Source organism: Diabrotica virgifera, chromosome 3, assembly GCF_917563875.1.
Source record: "Diabrotica virgifera virgifera chromosome 3, PGI_DIABVI_V3a".
Classification (NCBI taxonomy): domain Eukaryota; kingdom Metazoa; phylum Arthropoda; class Insecta; order Coleoptera; family Chrysomelidae; genus Diabrotica; species Diabrotica virgifera.
Window position 1 is genome coordinate 48,468,037 of NC_065445.1, and position 20,656 is coordinate 48,488,692.

The window sequence follows — 20,656 nt, forward strand, 5'->3', positions numbered from 1 at the left end:
TGTCTCCTCAGATAGGTATGCCATCTAATTAAAAGGCTTCAATTTCATAGAAGATTTTTGGTTTTTATTTTTTTTATTTTTTTTGTTTTTTTTTTGTTTTTTCCTATAAATTTAGAACCTAAACCTGTTTATAAATTAAGTCTATTTAGTCTATGTTGTTTCGAAGTAGCAAAATGGGTTATAACGTCATTGTAAAATTTATTATTGCTTTGGAGAGATTTTAAAAGTTTTTTTTATTGACATTTGAAATTTGAGACAAGTTTGACATTCTCTCTTGTTTCATGGTGTTTTGACAATAGGGCTTTTCATTCACAGTCATTTGTTTCGAGCTTCTGTCATGTGTCACATAATATTAATATATCTACGTCATACGTTATTGGTATATACCATGATACAAGCCAAAGACCTATGACGTAAATATATTAATATTATGTGACACATGACAGAAGCTCGAAACAAATGACAATCGATGAAAAGCCCTATACGTTTTGACTCTTTTGCGACAAGAGAAATTTGCCTTACCAATTTATTTTTGATATCAAAAAAATTTAATATGTCCCTTAAAACACCAAAAATATATTCTGTCTTATGACTTCTACTCACGTCTGAAAACCTAAAAACCTCTCATAAATATTAGATGTAACGGGTATCGAAGAACAATTGATACTTGTGAATAACATATTAAATACCTCTATCAGTAGTTTCGTCTACTTCTACCGAAAAGCATCAAAATGTAACTACTAATTGATTCTTTCATTCTGTGCTGTTTTAGGTACGCCGCTAAATGTCTTCGATTCAGAAAGTAAATTAGAAAAGTTGTTAAACAATTTTATTTGTTCTCTATAATTAACTTGATGTAACGAATCCACCGATTCATCCTGTCACCTAAATGGTAATTCCTAACAACTTAAAAAAATTACAATATCAATCATTAAACGACGTAAAACTACCTACTTACCTATTTCATAATTTTATCCCGGGCGCGATAGCAAGGTACGTGGCTAGGTATTTACGTGCCTTGCTACCGTTTGCAGATCACCGCTCGGCAGATTGGTTTCTGCCGTACTTGCCATTCAAATAGATACGGGAAAGGTATAATTGGTTGCCTATCGGCTAATATTCCATAGCTTTTTATTACAAGCAAATCTGGGGACGGCTTGCCGAAAACACACAATCGCAATCGGGTGCATGGCTATAGGATCATTTTTGAAAAGTCTCTTACGCACAGCGCACAGGGATCACTTAACGTATGGGATGGATCGAATTCTTTTAAAAAACCGATAATAAAATTTAGTCTGTATTATCTCACAGATATTTTTTTTTATTTCACAGAAACGAATATCATCAACTTTGATTAAATTAAATATTTAAAAAAATCTATAATGTGTCCATAAATGTGTGTGTCGGCACTGCAGATTCTGACCAGCCGCCACTGGTAATTCGATTCGGTTAAGGTCCAAGGTTTCCACTTTTCAGCGTCTTCAGAGCCGCCTGTGGTGTATCCCGAAGCGAACTGAATCCAAGCTGTCGAAGTATGTACATATATTAATAAAATATTAAATGCGTACGGACGCGTTAGCAACATCTATCTAGAAACAGAGAAAATTCTCTATAGGTCGGAGTGCAGAATTCTTGGTGAAAATCTATTGCCTGAGCTTTTTAAGTATTGTTTTAACTTTGAAAAAGTAGTTGTTAATGACCTGATTCATAAGCGCCCAATGAATCTGGGTCCAGGGTCGCAGACGACATTGTAATAGTGACTAGGAGAAATTTTCCCAGTACTGTTACGGATCAGATGCAATATGCCCCAAACTAAATAATTTGTTAAATTGGGTAATCTTCACTAATAAGAGGAAGCTTACTGGACTGAGTGAGCTGAAATTATTTGTGGAGGAAATGGAAAAACCAATGCGGTCAAGTATCTAGGGATAACCCAGGATTCCTACCTAGCTCAAGTGGAGCACTTACAGGGTGTAACAAAAATACAGGTAATAAATTTAATCACATATTCTGGGACCAAAAATAGTTCGATTGAACCTAACTTACCTTAGTACAAATGTGCACATAAAAAAAGTTACAGCCCTTTGAAGTTACAAAATAAAAATCGATTTTTTCCAATATATCGAAAACTATTTGAGATATTTGATTGAAAATGGACAAGTGGCATTCTTATGGCAGTAGTATCTTAAGAAAAAATTATAGTGAATTTTAGACACCCCATAAAAGTTTTATGGGGGTATTGTTCTTTTAAACCCCCCCAAACTTTTGTGTACGTTCCAATCTAATTATTATTGTAGTACCATTAGTTAAACACAATGTTTTAAAAACTTTTTTGCCTCTTAGTACTTTTTCGAAAAGTCGAGTTTTTACCGAGATATTTTGAATATTTGTCAAATCCACCACATATTTGTATATGGTTAAGTACGATTATGGAGACTTAGTAATAATATGCAAATTCATTTATAATTTACATTTTTAGGTATATTTTGAACCATTAAAAAAGAAGCCACATCTCGATTAAAGGCGCCTTATCGTAAAAATACAAAGAGGCAAAAAAGTTTTAAAAACACTGTGTTTAACTAATGGTATCGCAGTAATAGTTTAATTGGAACGTACACAAATATTTGGGGGCTTTAAAGGAACAAAACCCCCATAAAATATTTATGTAAACATAAGAAGCCGCAACTCGATAAAAACTGCTGATCGAAAAATACTAAGAGTCAAAAAAGTTTTAAAAAGATTGAATTTAACTAATTGTACCACAATAATAATTTAATTGGAACGTACACAAAAGTTTGGGGGGGTTTAAGGGAACAAAACCCCCATAAAATTTTTATGGGGTGCACAAATTTCACTATTTTTCTTTAAGATGTTCCTGCCATAAGATTGCCACATGTCCATTTTCGTTAAAAAATCTCTAATAGTTTTCGATATATTTGAAAAAATCGATTTTCATTTTGTAACTTCAAAGGGCTGTTACTTTTTTTATGTGCATATTAGTACTAAGGTAAGTTAGGTTCATTCGAACTATTTTTGTTCCCAGGATATGTGATTTAATTTATGACCTGTATTTTTGTTACACCCTTTATATTAACAATATAACCAACGGGGCTAAGCTACTCTTCCAAAACTGCAGACGAGTTTGCATTTTTGGAAGTTAATTATTTTTACATAAGGAATCTAAATCTGCAATACAAAAGGAGGGCTCCCATTTAAGATTTTAAAGTAACCCACCACCCTACCTCCGTGGGGGTCGTGTTTGGTGCCATTCGATAGATTTTTCAAAAATATTGAATAAGTGTATTTTAAGTAAAAATATTAAATTTACCCCCCACCCCTCTCCGTGGGAAGTCGTGTTTAGTATCATTTGATAGATTTTTGAAAAATATTGAGCACGCATTTTTTAGTTTTTCGATCTGTCATTCATTTCGCGAAATATTCGCTTTTTTGTTGAAACTCACCCATTTTCTTACGCCCCGCTCAAATCGTCAGATTTTTTAAATACCTATCCACTGTTTTGCATGTACTTAACTAACCATATCTTAGACGATTTTGAGTTTTTCTAAGGATAGATTTTTTTTCGGCCCCCCTTAACGAACTCCCCTGCATTAAGAGGTAATATATGGTAAAGGTATATTTTCAGGGTACAAGGTTTCCCCCCGTGTAATAATCTGACGCGCTCGAGTACCTGCAAAAATCCCCGCTTGGGCTCCTCTACCATTTAGATCATTGTCTACAATTAGATGCATTATTTTATTGTAGTACTATTAGGTCTGGATCCCGCGTATGAAAAAAGTTTATTAATAGCAAGCAGAAAATTTGTTAATACCTTAAGGGTGTCTACTCAGACAAACTTTGATATAATATGAGAACACTGGAACGGGGGAAGATTTAATTGTGGAACAGGTTAAAAATTTGGAACCTTCAGACCACGAAAACGTCACATGTATTTTGTCCGACAGAACTTCCAATTGATTTGTTACCCTTTCATTAAACTCTCATGCAAAAATCAGGCTGCTATTTATCACCAAATGGACATTATAATGAGTGGAACACGTAGAAAATGTCAAATGACAGGAATTATGACAGGTGATAAATAGCAGTCTGATTTTTGCATGAGAGTTTAATGAAAGGGTAACAAATCACTTGGAAGTTTTGTCGGACAAAATACATGTGACGTTTTCGTGGTCTGACCGTTCCAAATTTTTAACCTGTTTCACAATTAAAATTTCCCCTGTTCTGGTGTTCCCATATATCAAAGTTTGTCCGACTAGACACCCTTAAGCTATTAACAAATTGTCAGCTTGCTATTAATCAACTTTTTTTTCATACGCGGGATCCAGACCTATATGACTGAACTATAAATCCAAAAACATCGTAACGACAAGAACAGTCTATCAGAAAATTAAAGATTTTACCCAAAACATATTACCTAATCTTCAAATTTACTCGAGTGGAATATTTTGCAGCATATTTAATAAACGTAGTATGTATTTCTAAGATTTCATAGAAAAAAAATTCATGTGCAATTTGAGATTATAGCATCCGGTTTGAAATAAAAATTGTTCGATATTCTTGGGAAAGGCAGAATGAAACTTAACGAACTTCCGCAGCTGTGCTCTGTGCTGTGAGGAAATCACGTCAACCTTTTTGGATTTTGGTTATAAGAACTTCTCTGGGTTTTCGGACAAGTGTCCTATCGACACCTGCTCGCTACGTACTCCATTAGCGTAACATAAGATCGTATCTCAAAATTGGTAACACAATTATTCACACCATGTCTCTATTTACGAAATATATTGTTTTTGTCATTAACAGAACATTGACCACTTATATTATTGGATTATATCATAAATTCTATTTTTGTCTTTTACCGTAACAAAACTAAAAATATCAATTAATGCAACCATGAATTTAATTAACACAATATACCAATGCTACTCTGTATTGCACATTATGAGGAATCCCCTCTGGAGTTTAACGGAAACATGGTAGTGCATAACCACCTAGTAAAAGAAAATCTCTAAAAGAAAATAAAAAAGGAACTAAGCAGAGCTGCATACTATCACTATTCATCATCATCATTGGCTCTATAGCCCATGGAGGGTCTTGGCCTGTTCCAGAATCAGCTTCCATTCCTTTCTATCCTTCTCCTTGGTTTTCCAATTTCGCAATCCTAACACTCGCAAGTAAAGGCTCTATGAAACGTTAATTAGACCGACATTAATGTATGGAGCAGAAGTGATGACAATGACCAAGACAGACAAAGAAAATTTGAGAAGAACTGAGAGAAAAATAATTCGGGCAATATTAGGACCAATAAAAACAGCAGAGGGTGAATACAGGAGTCGAAGAAATAACGAAATAAATGAGGAATTGAAGGGGCAAGATATAGTCAGGAGAATAAAGAGACAAAGATTGAGATGGCTTGGGCATGTATGGAGAGCAGGAGAAGAAGCGATAATAAACATAGTGACAAAGTGGTCTCCGGCCGGAAGGAGACGAAGAGGAAGACCCCCACGGGGGTGTTTTAGCCACTATATATATAACACTCGCAAGTCGTCTTCCACCTGGTCTTTAAATCGTGCTTTGGACCTGCCTCTTCTCCTCACTCCATCCGGTCTCTTGCTATGAATGTGTTTCGACGGCTGCGCCTGATTCATTTTCTCTAAATGGCCTAACCACCGCAGCCTCTTTATTTTGATAGATCTACCAATACTAGGCTCACTATAACGGTGGTAAAGCTCAAAATTATAGCATCTACGTCAATCCGTTTTCCTGCAAGCCTTTATAGATATGTCTGAGGATTTTACGTTCAAAACAGCCTAACCGTTCTTCATCACTTTTTGTTAACGTCCACGATTCTGACGCGTAAGTGAGGACGGCCTTGATTAGTGTTCTGTATATCAATATTTTTGTTCTTTTTGTGACTATGTTTAATGTTAAAAGTTTCTTTAATCCATAGTAAGCTCTATTTGCTAGATATATACGTCTGTTAATTTCTGCAGTTACTGTAGTACTTTGGTTGTTTGGTGAGATTGTGAGTCTAGATATACGAACTCTCTTCTATCTATCTAATCAGCCCTAAACATCCATCCTTGGATATAGGCCTCCTCTTCCTTCTTCCATGCCTCTCTATCTTGGGCAATTTGCATCCATTTTGACCCAGTGTGTTTCTTCAGGTCATCTGACCATCGCATCTGTGGCCTTCCCCTTTTTCGTTTGTGGTTCCATGGTCTCCAATGTATTACCATCTTAGTCCATCTTTCATCCTTCTGCCGTAGGGTGTGTCCGACGAACTTCCATTTAAGCTTTGCTACTTGGTTAGAGACGTCTTTCACTTTTGTTTTGTTACGGATCCATTCGTTTCTTTTCCTGTCTGATAATTTAATGTTCAGCATTTGTCTTTCCATGGCTCTTTCTGTCTTTGCTATTTTTTCCATATTCTCTTTTGTAAACGTCCATGTCTGAGAGCCATATATTAAAACAGGGAGTATACATTGATTGAAGACTTTTGTTTTTAGGTATTGCGGGTATTTTCTGTTCTTTAGAATATAAGACAGTTTTCCGAATGATGCCCAGGCCAACCTCATTCTTCTCTTTATTTCTTCGGTCTGATTTTCTTTATTTAATCTAGTGATTTGTCCTAGATATATATATTCTTTTACTTGTTCTATTCTTGTTTGTGCCACTGTAATTACTAGTTCTTCTTGTTGATTGGTCATGGTTTTTGTTTTACTGTAATTCATCTTCAGTCCTATCTTTGTCGATTCTATATCTAGTTCTTCCATCATTCTTTGTAATTCTTCACTTCTTTCTGCTATTAATACAATATCATCAGCATATCGTAAGTGATTCAGATATTGCCCGTTTATGTTTATACCCAATCCATCCCAGTGCAGTTGTTTGAACACATCTTCTAGCGCTTGGTTGAATAGCTTGGGCGAGATGGTATCTCCTTGTCTTACTCCTCGGTTTATTTTAATAGGCTCCGTTTGTTTCATTAGCTTGATAGTTGTTGTTGCTTTATCATATATATTTGTAATTAAGTCGGTATATCTGTAGTCTATTCTGCTGTTTTGTAGGGAATTCTTTACTGCCCAGTGTTACACACTATCAAATGCTTTTTCGAAGTCAATAAATGCCATGTATAGCGGGATATAATATTCGTTAGCTTTTTCGATTAATATCTTCATCGTTAAAAGGTGGTCACTTGCACTGAAGCTTTTTCTAAATCCGGCTTGTTCTCTTGCCTGGTATCCATCTAATTTAGTTGTTACTCTGTTTGTTAATATCTTGGTTAATAGTTTGTACATCACATTTAGTAAAGTTATGGGTCTGTAATTCTTTAGATCCTTTTTATCTCCTTTCTTAAATAGTAACAATGTTACTGCTTCGTTCCAAGTGTTGGGTATTTGTTTTGTCATTAATATTTTATTCATAAGTGTGTACAAAACTTCTCTAGTTGTTTTCCCACAATTTTTTAGCATTTCTACAGTTATCCCGTCTTTTCCTGGCGATTTATTATTCTTCATCTCCTTGAGTGCTCTTTTTATCTCATTCTTACTGATTTCTGGTTGTAAGTCGGAATTGACATTTTTTATTTTTATTTGTAATTGCTTAAGGATTTCTTGTGTCGGTTTCTGTTTTGTATTGTAGAGGTTTTTATAATATTTTTGTGTTATTTGTATAATTTATTCTATATTATTGGTCTCTATGCCTTCTTTTTTCTTTATACTATTAATCTGTATGCTTCCAAGCTGTGGTTTTAAGCACTTCATATTTTTATTTTGTTCAATGGTTTTTTCTATTTTTTCTTCCTGTACTCTCCTTTGACTTTCCTTGATGTTCCTTCTGATAGCTTTGTTTACCTCTTTGTAATCTACTGTGTTTCTCTTATCTTGTTCTATTAATGTTTTTCTTTTGCTCATGAGGTTTTTTGTTTCCTGGGATATATAGTTTTCCTTTGTTATTCTTGTTTGTGCTACCTCTTTTCCCGCCTTTGCTAATGTACCGGTTAATAGCTGATTTATTTCATCGATATTTTTGTTTTCCAAATCTCTAGTGGCCGGTATACTTTCCCTTATTTTTTGTTTATATTCCTCTTTTGCTTTCTTAAGTTTTCCCATATCTAGTTTCGATCTATTTTCCATTTTCTTTTTTGTTTCGAATTGGCTATTAATGCTGAGTTTGGCTCTGACAAGTCTATGATCACTACCGGTTGAGAAACGATTCAGCACTGTAACATCTTTGATGATGGCTTTTTCTGTTGTAAGGATGTAATCTATTTCGTTTTTAGTATTGCCGTTGGGACTTATCCATGTCCATTTTCTTTGCGATTTTTTGTTAAAAAACGAGTTCATAGTAAAAAGTTTGTCTTTCCTCCAAGTAGTTCATTAATGTATGTCCTCTATTATTTCTTTCGCCGTATCCATATTGTCCTATTCTGTGTTCGTCTTCGTCTATTCTTACCCCTAATTTGGCATTGAAGTCTCCAATTATTAGCGTCAATTTAGTTTTCTTTTCTTCCACAGCGAGTGTTATTTCTTCGTAGAAGTTTTCAATATCTTCATCTTTATATGTGCTTGTTGGTGCGTATACCTGTATAATTTTCAACGACGTTCTTTTTAATTTAAGCATAATGTAGGCTACTCTGTCTGATATACCTTTGGTGGATTGTATGTATCTAACGATTCTCTTGTTTATTATAAAACCAACTCCGTTGTTGGTGTTATCTTCATTACCTTTGTAGTACATCATGTTTCCCGAGTTTAATAGTATTTTTTGTTCTCCTTTTCTTCTTATCTCTGACAGACCGATGACATCCTATTGTATATGAGTTAGTTCTTCTTCTAATTCGTGGAGTTTAGAGTCTTCATTCATGGATCTGATGTTATATGTACCTACGTTTAGTTTAGTCGAATGTTTGCCTCCCCCAGAATCCTTGACGCGGACCGGTTTGTCGGTGTGGGACTGTGAGTTGTTATCTCTACCCACCTGGGGTAATATTCCGTTTGTTTTGTGATTCGACATGTTTTTCTTTGAAGAGGGTTTTTTGACATTAAAACGCCACGCTTGTCAGGCGGGTTGGCGAGTTTTCATTCAGCCGCCCATTCTGGGTCAGATGCTGTTGTCAGCCGCTCATTCTGAGTCAGACGCTGCGCTGTTTTGATTCCATACAAACCCTAAAATCAAGGGGTTGCCACGTCCGCCATCCATACCGTACCGAAGGTGTTCTTCTCCGCCATGGCTGCCGTTGTGGACTTCATCCGTAACCCTGGACAAGGGACCCTAAACAGGTACTAGTTTCCCGGGTCAGGAAACCCCTGGAATCTACGGAGGGCAGGGATTGATTCATTTTCCCTGGTAGGACTATCCAAAGGAGTTCCTATCCACTACGAACTCTCTTACTCCTTCGAAAGTATATGTTCCAACCATGAGATCTTTAGGTTCTGCTATTTGATTATTAGATACCTTCATATACTTAGTTTTATCAATATTAACTTGTAGCCCCATTCTTTTTGCTGCTGCTTCCAATGACGTGAACCATTGAACCAGGTCCGCCTTTCTTCTTGCTGTGATATCGATGTCATCTGCATACACTAGTATTTGTACACTCCTATTAATAAGGATGCCTCTTGTTGTTATTCCAGATTCTCTAACAGCTTTCTCTAGGGCAATGTTGAATAGAAGGCACGATAGGCTATCTCCCTGTCGAAGTCCTGTTTGTGCCTGGAACATTCTTGATAGTCCATTCTGACACTATCACCATTATTATACAACATATATCTTGAACATATGATGAGGAAATGACTAGAAGAATGGGATGGAGGAATCACTATACTGCCGTGCTAGGCCCAAAGGCGGTAACTAACATTTGAAAAAATGGTGGCAAAATCGATTTCAAAATTGAATGCTACAATTTTGGCCCGTTAGGGATTTATGGACTAGCTAATAGATTTATTGCATGGATGCTCCAGTTTATTGAGGGAACCATTAATTATATTTTAAAACAAAGTTTTATATAAAAAGAGGTAGATACCGCTAAAACGTTTTATCAAAACTTACTATAATACTAAGCCTATTAGCGGTATGTGGTTTACAGTTGTGATTGATATGAAATAAAAAGCTTTTCTGTGTATTAAAGTTTATTAAATTGAAAGAAAAAAAGTACTATTAAATGTTATTATTTTGTTGAGCCACGATATGACAACAACAAATTGACAATATTTAGTTGTCGTTATATCTATTTTCTTTCAAGAGTCAATAAATACATATTGGTTCATTAACAATAATGTTCCATTTGTGATTCAATATAGACAATTAAATAGGCAACCGAACAACATACCTTGTGTCTGGTACATACCGAAAAACCTATTTAGTATTACAATGGTATTACCTCATAATTAACATTTTTTATAAAATCTTTTATAGTGAGTCTAATAATTTAGGCGAAACTGTACTTATACTAGGAAAAAACAGAATCCCTTCAGATTGTTATCTGCTGATGTTAAGCGTTTTAAAGAATTCTTGAACTGTGAATGTGATTGTAAACCATACTTTTCACTTTCTATTTTCAGCTATTATATTCTTAGCGACAAAGGTTCGCTATTTATTTACGACATGTTATTATAGAGCTTTAACATTTTTATGATAGCCGACACCTACCCTAATATTATTATGCATTGTTATATTATTGGGTATTTCACAATATCATATTGGGTATTAAAATACCATTACTTAGGGCCGGTTGTTCGAACGCTAATCAACAATGATCATTATTAAATATTTAATTACTGTCACCAAAACTGTCAATGTCAACTTTGTTTGGGTTGCTGAAAACATAATTAATTACAATTATGAGATTTATTATTAATTATGTTAATAATTATTGTTATATTAATTGATTGTAGTCTCAGAATTGTAATTAATTATGTTTTAACAATTGACATTGACAGTTATTAATTATTTGATAATGATCATTGTTGATTAGCGTTCGAACAACCGGCCCTTAATGTAATTAGGGCAAATTTTAACATTTTATTAGTTGTATTGTACAAACTAGTTATATGTTATGATTAAAATATAATCACATTGTCTTTTACCTATTTATAATAGCATTGTATAACTAGACTACTAGATATTGTCTAGTTAAACAATGATAATAGCTTGTATTTAAACAAAAAAAATGCAATCAATGGGACTGCTAATCCCATGTACGACCAACAAAGGGATAATTACAGAAAACTTTAAGTATGAAACAAATCTTGCGCCTGTACAGGCTGAACATAATTTTTTTTCACCTCTTGTAATTACTTTACAATAAATTGTCCTCTTTCTATAATATTGTCTTCAGTGGTTTTACCTCGTGTTTCACAACTCTTACTCGGCTCTACTTGATTTTCTAAAAAAACAAAATATTTTAAGTCCCTGTTTCTAAAAATGCTTGTGGACAGCGTGTGGACATATTATTGAGTTTTTAAAACCTAATTAAAAAAAAAGGAATATTTTTAAATGTGAAAATCTCTTACTGCCTAATTCAAGATATAAATCATCCACTTGGAGCAGAGTCATATTGTTTAGGACAACATAATAAAATTGGTTAATCCTTGAAACACTATAAACAAAAATGAAAATACATTTCAATAGATATAATAATCTCGAAAAGTTCTCATCATCCTCGCTAATTATTTCTTTTACTAATACAACTGTTTTAACTAACACAATAATTTAACCTTGTAAAGTTAGGCCGAATTTACTTCATAATACTAAGGCGATTTGGCGGTTTCTAAATGTAGGCGTAGCATTCTTTAAAGTAGATTAGCAGTAAGTGCAATATGCTAAGGTATATGGACGGCAACTGTAGCAGATACCGTCAAAACGCCATAGTATTTAACATTTACCGCCAAATGGCTTAGTATTTTAACTGAAAAGTGTAGATACCGCTAACAAAATTGCAATTTTATTTAAAATATAATGCTTTTACAACTCCAAAGACTTTATAAATATATACTAAATACCCTATTCTACCTAAAAATACAAAAATCTCATTTTCGATAAAAAATCAGTTACCGCCTTTGGGCTTAGCACGGCAGTATAGGAGTTAGAAAAATCAGCAACTTTTATTGATACGCTGATGATACACTTATACTAGCAGTAAACGAAGTCTGAATAACTACCATCATTGAACTGTTAAGCCGGATAAGACTTCGGATTTTAGATCAACACCGGAAAAACAAAAATAATGATCATATACCGGACAAATAATAATCCACCGCACATACGCCAAGTGACCAAATTAGCGTTCTTATAACGTAAATGTCCTTATTTTTTCCATTACTATGTACGCAGCTAAAACGTGGACCCTCAAAAAATTTATAGAAATACGATTTAAGTTTTTGGAATTGTACGTCTACATCTACAGAAGAATTGTACGTCTGGACAGAATATAGAACCAACCTTTCCATTCTCTGGGTGCTTAATATAAAAGACAGGCTATTAAAAAAGTAAACCGATCATAAATTACTAAATTCAATTATTTCGGCTAATAGCCAGAAGAAAGCAGAAGAACGGGGACTGTGGAACTATTTCTATTAGAAGGAAAGATAGAAGGCAGAATACCAAGAGACAAACAAAATGTGTAATAAGAAGTTCTGACCAAATGAAGACTCTGGTGGCAAAATGCCTACGTGAAGTAAATCTGGCAATGAAGTCCATCTGGAAAAGTATCTTAGTTAATGGATCGCAGTAAGCTAACAATATTTAGAGTCCTGACAATGGCTCAAGGAACTAGGAGTAGTTACTAGTATGTCCAAATTCACTTTTTTAAACTCTTCTGTCATCTCTTTGTCCTTCGTCATCCATCCTTAAATGATTCAAATACTGCAGTATGATTTTTCATTTCCTATTTATTTTCGATTTTTTAGATTCGCTGAAATTTAGAACTCTCTGGACCGGCATACGGAGAGCCGAGCTGTTCAGAATAGCTTAAGACCGAGGAGTATTGCCGTGTTAATTGCTAACATCAAGGGAACTTGATAGGGCCCATTAAGGAGAAAGAATCCTTTATATCTAAAAATGAAACTCTCAACCAGTGCATTTTTCCCGTTGTTATACGGATCTCAAACTGATACATCCGTATGTATAGAATAGCGAATATGGATATGAGACAAAGAGAAATTGGAAATACAAATGATCAACTATAACTGTCAAAGATAGAAACAGGAATACCTGGATAAATAAGGTCAAAAAAGTTAAAGATACATTAGCACTAGATGGGCTAAGATTAGTACAGATAGGAGAACTTGGATATATTATACAGGGTGTTTCATTGGGAAACGGAAATACTTTAATGGTGAATAGAGGTCACTGAGACGGTTCTAGATATACTAGATTTTTTGCCCTACCGACTTTTATAACCGAGTTACAGGGTGTTTTATCGATTTTGCCCATTTCTTTCCTAAGCCATAACTTTAGAACCACCCTGTATATTTTTTTGATATTTGGCACAAGTATGTCTCATTCAAAACCCAAACGACCAACATACTAACCAGAAGAAAAATCCAGGTCCGGATTAACCAAAAATTATAAAGTAATTGTGACCTTAAAACAACACCCTGTATATTCAAATTTTGAAAATCTGTTTGCATATTTCAAAATAGCACAAAAAATTAAGTTTAATGGTTCGCTTCCATTTTTCGGCCAGACAATTTTATGACTTTAATTTTGAAATTATATTGAATTTTTTAAGAACTCTGACATTAAAAAAGCAGGTATTATTAACTTTTAGTTATAAATTATTAAAGTTAGTGAATAAATACTCATTTTAAAAATAATCAATACTTATTTACCACATTGGAACGGCCCAATTACTAATCACAAGAATAACCCAGGTCCGGGTTAACAAAAAAATATATAGTAATTGTGACCTTGAAACAACACCCTGTATATTGAAATTTTGAAAATTTGTTTGCGTATTTTAAAAGAGCATAAAAAACTGCGTTAAAAGGTGCAAGTCAAATTTTTGCGTTAAAAGGTGCCAATATTTTATTACGACAATTATGAAATCATATTCATTAATTCTGTCAAGGTGACAAGAAGCTGCCAGAAAAATTAAGAACAATCGCAATGTAATTAGAAAATCGATTCGAAATTATTTTTTAAAACGAGCAAGGAAATGCGTCGAACAAAATGGCGGACATTTTAAGTAACTGTTATAGTTCAAATATTTTTAATTTATGTTAAATTTTTGAATGGTTTAAACGATTTTTTTATTAGACATAGCTGTTTTTTAAATTCTTTACTAAATCATTAAAATATCCCAACTCTCGTAATTCTAATTTTTAATTATGTGCGTACAGCTACAAATCCAGAGAATCCATGAAGCCAGCGTAGTAAATAAATATTAAGTATTTTTAAAATTTTATTAATTCATTAACATTAAAATATTAAAATTTATTAATACCTGGTTTTTAATCTCAGAGTTCTTTAAAATTTCAATATAATTTCAACATTGATGTATCTAATTTAATCATCTGCGCAAAAAATTAAAATGAGCCTTTAATTACAGGTTTTATGGTATTTTAAAATGCGCAGATAAATTTTCAAAATTTCAATATACAGGGTGTTGGTTCAATGTCACAATCACTTTATATTATTTTGTTAATCCGGACCTGGATTTTTCTTGTCATTAGTAATCGGTATCCAATATGGTAAATAATTATTGATTATTTTTGAAATGAGTATTTATTCATTAACTTTAATAATTTATAATTAAAAGTTAATAATACCCGCTTTTTAGTTTCGAGTTCTTAAAAAGTTCAATATAATTTCAAAATTAAAGTCAAAAAATTGTCTGGTCGAAAAATTGAAGCGAACCAATAAACTTGTTTTTTGTGCTCTTTTCAAATATGCAAACAGATTTTCAAAATTTCAATATACAGGGTGTTGTTTTAAAGTCACAATTACTTTGTAATTTTTTGTTAATCCAGACCAGGATTTGTCCAGTGATTAGTATGTCGGTCGTTTGGGTTTTGAATGAGACATATGTGTACCAAATATCAAAAAAATAGACAGGGTGGTTCTAAAGTTATGGCTTAGAAAAGAAATGAGCAAAATCGATAAAACACCCTGTAACTCTGTTATAAAAGTCGATAGGGCAAAACATATAGTATATCTAGAACCACTTCGGTGATCTCTATTCACCATTAAAGTATTTCCGTTTCCCAATGAAACACCCTGTATAAACGAAAATGAGGAAGGTCACATATAAGATATATGGATAACTACGGCAAATGGCTCGAGATAGAGAAAGATGGTTAACCGAAAGGGAGGCAGGCCAATGTCCAATATTGAGATTCAAGTAAGAGTATTTTTTTTACATATAATATGAAGAAACTATTTTTCTCAAAAAAATATAGTTCCAAAAAACAAATTAGTAAATGTTTAAGACCACCATTCATCAATATTTATTATTGTATTCTAAACATAAATATTGTATTCTCTACAATAACATATTGTATTTAAAATCTCTTTTAGCAAAAATCACGAACTTCACTGGACCTTGCAACTGATTATCTGTTTCCCCACGGCTACCCATAGATAGTAGGTAGCCTTTTTTAATTTTATGTGGTTTACTTTCCCGCCACGAAAAAAAATTAACTTTTTACAAGCAGGTGTGATTTGAAAATAAAAGATTTGTAGATTTAAATTTGGCAGTAAACGTTTTGTGGTATTAAGAGGCGCATCTGACGGCTTCATAAATTTCTTGGCGATAATACAATTAAGAAAATTAACAACCAGGAGTATACGAGAGATGAAAAGGCGTGATTTTGATTTGAACCGTAATAAATTTCTGCAATACCTACCATTAAATTATTATAAAGGACGAGAAAATGAAAAAGGGGATGAAAAACTTACCAAAAGCAGACAAGTAAGATGTTAGTAGAAAACAATAAAACTCGTATAAACAACAGTAAAGTAAAGTAAAAATAAGGAAAGGGTCTTAAATCCAGAAATAATTGGGTCTCAAACCCAGCTATGGAAACCAAGCATGGGAATCTTGTTTTTGTTGTGTATATTATTATATTCTATGTTGTATAATAAAAAATGTAAAAGAGGAGGTTTTTTCCGAAACTATTTGTTATTAGAACTGGTAGTACTGCAACGGTTAGGTGGCTTATTGCAAAACTAAGGTTCAAAACAGACGAACCACTCTGAATCACTACTCTGTGGATCCACAAAGTGGCCGAAACAGCTCTAGTTCCAATTTACGTCTTAGTAGATTTTAAGTTATAACCATGCAATTTTATTGTGTTGGTACGATAGATATTTTAGATCGTTTTAATTATTCCTAGAGGTATCTCTCTTGCATACAATAAATTGATAACGTCTTTAATTGACCCTCTCCAATGCCTTCTTCAGTTCCACGAAACATAAACATGCCGGTTTGTTTGTATTCTAATGATTTCTCTTGCACTTCATTATAAACATAGCGTCGGTGCATGATTTTCCCGACCTAAAACATTGTTGTTCTTTTGCTGGTGTTATAATTTCATTCAGTTTACTCGTTATCACTTTCGTTGTTAATTTTAGTATTTTGTTTAATTAATTCCTCTGTAGTTCTCCGCGTCCGATTAGTTTTCGGACCCTGGTTATTAGGATTGATTTAGGAGTTCGTTCGGTATTCTTTCCTATCCTGGTGATTTTCTATTTTTTAGTTTCTTCAGTAGTTCTTTCTTTCTCATTAGTAGTGGTTCATTATCGTCACCTTCAGCAAATAGGGATCAAGAGTCTGCCCATTTTTCCTTCTGAATTTTTCTCCTTTTTATTAGTTCTTTAATCTCTTGTTTTTGTGCCCTGATTATTCTCCATATTTCTCTTTGCGTTCTGTAAAAGTCGTGTTCCATTTGTTGGTGACAGATATATGTACATACATTAGGTTTACATATTGGGAGAGAATATCTAAATAAACACATGTAAAAATGATGTGCCTCTTGATGAGAGACTAATAAGTTTCGAAACCGGTAGAGGTGCTTGCTGCACTCTCTGATTGAACTAGAATATAATGCCGCTATAGTTTCGTGTTGCAACGAAATTGAAAATGATTATTCATTTTTTATTTACATGTTTACTCTGATTGGAGTACGAAGGGAACCATTCTCGTTGGAACTTTACCGCGCTGAGCAGATGGGACGTGAATTATAAATAGTAAAATTCCCTCATCTTTTTTTATCTCAGCATCCGTTATGGCTTGCAAATTTTAGAAGCATCGGAGGTGTAACCAGAGAAGGTTCCCATTGTTTTCAATCTGATGGGATGTAGAGTAATACTTTTAGTGTTATTTTATGTGCTATTAGATTGAAAACTTAGTCTTTCACATATAAAAATCTTTATGGGTGGACCATGTACAAAAGAAACAGAGCAACTGCTCCATATGGGCAGGAACAAACTATAAGAACAGTGACAGGAAGGTTGACCGTGCATGTACCAGTAAGAGAATTTCTGAATAAAATAGGTAAGTATGTATATACAATGGAGATTTCAATATGAGACTCTGGTATATTTAGGACACACCAAGCAAAAATCTGTAAAAACTTCTACAGGGTACAAAAATTCTAGACTGTGTGTAGGAAGCAACAATGAACAGCAAACGCAATAAGCTTCAGCTTCAGTGATAACAGAGATCTTTTGGATCAGATGGGTCCAGGAAAGAAAAAAAAATGGGTCCTACAACGAAAGTAGCTCAGAAGGTACGGATATATACAGCGATTGCAAAAAAATAGACAGTCGAAACAAGTACTAGCGTGGATGCCTTAGGAAAAGAGAAAGCCCAGAAAAATATTAATGAAATACGTAAGAAAATGCAAGTCCCAAAGAACGTACAGAAGGACAATGTAGCAAACGACATGAAAGGAAATTGGGCATGGGACAAAGTCAAAAGACGTCTAAACTGGATCTTTTTTATGGTTTTCAACATTAATAAATAGAAATAGAAATGCACTAACTCCATTATATGTCACATGTAGTTCGATATTTTTATTTTGAACTACATACTTCTTAAATATATACAATATAATACAATCGATTGTATTCGTGTTTTACAAGTTGTCTTCCTTTTGAACAGCTTCCATTTTGACAACAATCCTTTCATTGTTAACTCATCGGGTTGTACTTTTTTCTTTTTTTATTATTCGAAATACCCCCTATCTAACTGTAAATCATTTATCAGTTCAGTATTGAGACGGCACGGGCCAAAAGTGTAAGCCCGATGCGGGTAGTGAGATAAATAGAACGCATGCACCCTTTAACAATACAAATTCATGAATTTATGTACCCCCTTACAGTTCATCTGTCCCATTACGATAGTATTCAAAGTAACGGACGCGTGACATTTTTTCAACCAATAAAACTGTTAAAATAGAATATCAAATTGGCGGCAGTTCGGGGCTTACAGGGTGTTATTTGGATAATGGATATAAGTAAGTTATATACATCCGATGGGGTAAGATTATTGACAATCAATATGAGATCAGGGTCACATGCTGGGGCGGGCGACAATTTTTAAGAATCATTTATGAACCTCTTTTACTTGCACTATGGGAAACACTTTTTAAAAGGAGCTTTATTAATAAGTAAGCCTACTGTTTTTGCTTTAAAAATACTAATTGTTCCATGCATTATTTCCACTATTTCTTGTGTGCTTTGATGAGTAGAATTGAAATGTGAAATCAAAAATAATCTATTTTTGAGGTTTTCTTTTAAAATTCTATTTTATTTTTGTTTTTTTTGTTGTCCTTTTTTTGTCTAAACATGGCGCTGTCTGTTTTTCGATGTTCCATTTTTTATATGATAGTTCCATTCTTCTATGTTTTATCCATTCTTGATGTTCGTCGTATATCTGTACTTCTAACTCTGGCACATAGTGTCCCATCAGTTTCGTAAGGGTTTTGATCTCTGTTGTTTCTAACATTCTATTTGTTCTGTCTGTGTCAGGTCTGATAAACGTTTTGTAAATTCTGCCTTACGTTTCTTTCCCTATATTGTTATTTCTCCATATTATTTCACTCAAGCAACGTGTGCCTCTGTTTGCTCTATTCACTGGATCTTCCATATCTTCTGTTTCGAGCTTTCCGTAGCTAGATAGTGCGATACATAGATATTTAAACTCCATCCATTTTTTCAATCAATAAAACTGTTAAAATAGAATAACAAAATGGCGGCAGTTAGAGGCTTAGAGGGTGTTATTTGGATAGTGGATAAACAAGTTATATACATCCGATAGGGTAAAATTATTGGCAGTCAATATGAGATCAGGATCACATGCTGAGGCAGGGCGACAATTTTTAAGAATCATTTATGAACTTGCACTATGGGATAAACACTTTTTAAAGGGAACATTAATACTTAAATTAAGTCTACATAGTCCAGAAAGCCACCGCGCATCCGCTAGGAAAAATATTCCGATTTGGATTTTTTGCACAATCTTACTCAAAAAGGACCCCTTTTAACAAATTTGCATGTTACCAGGACCAAAAGTGGGTCAAAAATTTTTTAAACGTTTTTTTTTTGTTTTTTTCCTAAAATTATTTTTTTTGCATGGATCAAAGTTTTTTTTAGATTTTTTGGATCATTCCAAACAGAAAAGGTCTTTAGTGACCTTTCTCTAACTTTGATAGTTTTTGACATATAAGCGATTAAAAATTGAAAAATTGCGAAATCGGCCATTTTTAACCTTCAAAAACTATGTGAAGAACTTAAAATTTGAATGTTGCCAAGGTAGGTAGATATTCTTTAAACATCGATTGATAAAATCCCGAAGAGTTTCTTGCAATACAGTATTCAAAACTCCTTTGTTTTTTAATTTCTAATCACGCGTGCGCGACACTTTTTTCCACCGTTGCATGTGTGTACAGTATGGTGCAAATGAAAGGAATAAATTGATTATTTCGTAAACCGGTGGCTTTAAGGGAAAAACCCGAAACAGGTCGATTTTTATTTTTAAGTTATGATACTGTGGCATAAATGGGATACTAGTGACGTCATCCGTCTGGGCGTGATGACGTAATCGATTATTTTTTTAAATAAGGATATTGGTCGTGTGGTAGCTCATTTAAAAGGTTCTTCAATTCTCTATTCAGTAATGTAAACATTTACATAGGTAATTATTTATACAAGGTGTCCAAAAAATTTTTATTAAATTAAATTATTTGACAAAAAAAGAAGTAGAAGGATGTTTATACTACTGAATAGAGAATTGAAGAACCTTTCAAATGAGCTCACGACGAACGTGATAGCACACGACCCCTATTCTCATTTAAAAATAACATCGATTACGTCATCACGTCCAGATGGATGACGTCACTAGTATACCATATATGCCACAATATCATAACTTAAAAATAAAAATCGACCTGTTTCTGGATTTTTCCTTAGAGCCACCGGTTTACGAAATAACGAATTTATTCCTTTCATTTGCACCATACCGTAGGTGGAAAATAGTGTCGCGCACGCTTGATTAGCAATTAAAAAACAAAGGAGTTTTGAATATTTTATTGCAAAAAACTCTTCGGTATTTCATCAATCGATGTTTAAAGAATACATATCTGCCTATCTTGGCAACATTCCAATTTCTATTTTTCACATAGTTTTTGAGGGT